At 40.6% G+C, this 2282-nt stretch overlaps 1 non-coding gene across 1 annotated transcript; it reads right to left on the reverse strand.

Annotated features, from left to right (window-relative positions):
• Positions 1-1465: 1465 nt before the first annotated feature.
• On the reverse strand, positions 1466-1584 carry LOC138362439 (5S ribosomal RNA). Its single transcript, XR_011227664.1, has one exon. It is a non-coding gene; the product is annotated as a 5S ribosomal RNA (ribosomal RNA).
• Between the last annotated feature and the right edge of the window lie 698 nt (positions 1585-2282).

Consider the following 2282-nt stretch of genomic DNA (forward strand, 5'->3'; position numbering starts at 1 on the left):
AAAATGACAAACATCGAGTCATTTTACCAGTCCTTTAGCGTTAACGGTGATGCATTTTAAAACTGAACATAAATCGCCTTTTCTGGATATATCAAATATCGAATCCGCTTAATGTGCCTACAATTCAATCATTCAAAAAATACATAATTTACATCAAGCCTTTTCATAGAACAGACAATAAGATTTGTAGATGCAAAAAAAAAAAATCCTTTAAGTTATCAATACAATGTGAGAAAACTTTACTTTTATAACTAAAGTTGCACAATTATACCAATTCTATGGTGGCTGGGTGGTAAGGTGTGTGGCTGGTGTTTTGGAAGTCGCGAGTTCAAACGACCCAATGGGAATAATACTTTTTTTTTTTGCCATACAATCTTCCTAATACTATTATGTAGGTTTGTGTGTGTTTTTTTTTATTCATTCTTTGGTTTTATAGATGACATACATATTGACTCCTTTTACCGGTCCTTAATTAGGCTCTGGGGAAGCAATGGTGGTGGTGGTGGTGGTGGTGCATTTAAAACTAAACCAAAAATCACCAGTTCTGGACGCGTCAAATATCATATCCGCTTAATGTGTCTACAACCTAATTACTTAAAACTACACTATTTAATTCATTCATATCATGTGCATATTGGTCATTATGCTCATACAACCGACATCAAAATTTATTTTCATTATTAGAATCATACATTTCATCAAGTAATACAGATACAAAGAGATTTTCTTTCTGAGAAGACCGTTAGTATTGGCTGGCTGGCAGGCAGGCAGGCAGGCAGGCATTTGAGGGTTATTATTTCGCCTGTTGATTGGGGGGAGGGTTGATGTGTTAGGGGGTTTTCGGTTAGGTGTGGTGGTGGTGATTGGTGGTGAGTGGTAGTGGTGGTGGTGGTGGTGGTGGTGGTGGTGGTAGTAGGTGGGAGTTGGGGGGGGGGGGGGGAGGGAGGGAAGGGGAGGGGAATGATGGTCTGTGGATTCCTTCTCCGTACCCTTTACATATAAGCAAAATATGCCTTCCTGTGGGTATAGAAACATTAACACAAATTATATCAGTAACTGATATTGTAGCCTTTTAAACAGAAAAGATTTGTACATACAAATACTTTTTAATTATCATTTATTTGTGGAAATGGCATTTACGTCATTAAATTGATACCTCAGCATCAAGCTAGTGTCCTGCAGCAGTGGTCCAGTGGTAAAGTGTATATAAGTGATGCGTATTCTTGGAGTTGCGAGTTCAAACCCGGATTAAGCTATATATATATACAACATGTTTTGTTTTGGTTGTTCGTTTTTGTATAAAGCCTCACACAATATCTATATTAAGCGAGTTTGTTTTAAACATGACATACATATTAATTCATTTTACCAGGCCTTATTCCACACAACTCCGTGAATTTCCCGTGGAGCCAGCCATTCAAACAAAAACAAACGAAACAAAACAAAACAAAACAAAAAACATTATTGCCAACAGCATTTGGTGTTCCCAGGCGGTCACCCATCCAAGTACTAACCAAACCCAACGTTGCTTAACTTCGCTGATCGGACGAGAAGCGGTGTTCTCAACGTGGTATGGCCGTTGGCATGAGACTGCCTACACATTGTGGCTAATAACCAACTCTTTTTTTAAGTCATCGCGGCAGGATACGGACCTGCTTGTGGTGTCTTAATGGTAATTGTATCCTAACATATTTTTGTCTCCTTGGCATGGATATTTAACATCGTTTATTCAGTCTTGGGTTTATGTTCTTTCGCCATTTACAGACATTTTACATCTACCTACTTCCTCAGCCTGCCCTGCCAATTTCTAATGAATTTGTGGATTTTCTTTTGTAATACAAACATGTGTGTGCTCATCTGCTCTTCAGTTTTTATGATATTTGTCTCATCTGTCCTGCTTTATGATACTTTTACAAAGAACATGAACAAATGCTTCTATTTTAGAGAAGATATGGGATCCAGGTTTCGGAGCCGTTAAAACCAACCGTCGTGATTGGTGGACGAGTTGCCAGGTTGCAGCTTCTGTACCGTGCCGGCACATAAATAGGTTCGGCTCAAGCGGCGGCAGCATCATTCCCCCGTGACTGTCTGAGCGTCTCTCATCACCTTGGTTGGTTCATCATCATCATCATGGTAGAAGCAAAGCCTACCAAGAAGGCTGCGGCTGCTGCTGCTGCTGCTGCTGTGGTGGCCACCACCAGGAAACCTCGCGTCCAGGTTGCTCACCCGAAAACTAGTCAAATGGTTCTAGCCGCGGTCGCAGCACTCAAAGACCGTAAGGG

Source organism: Procambarus clarkii, unplaced genomic scaffold (genome assembly GCF_040958095.1).
Source record: "Procambarus clarkii isolate CNS0578487 unplaced genomic scaffold, FALCON_Pclarkii_2.0 HiC_scaffold_1823, whole genome shotgun sequence".
Taxonomy (NCBI): Eukaryota; Metazoa; Arthropoda; class Malacostraca; order Decapoda; family Cambaridae; genus Procambarus; species Procambarus clarkii.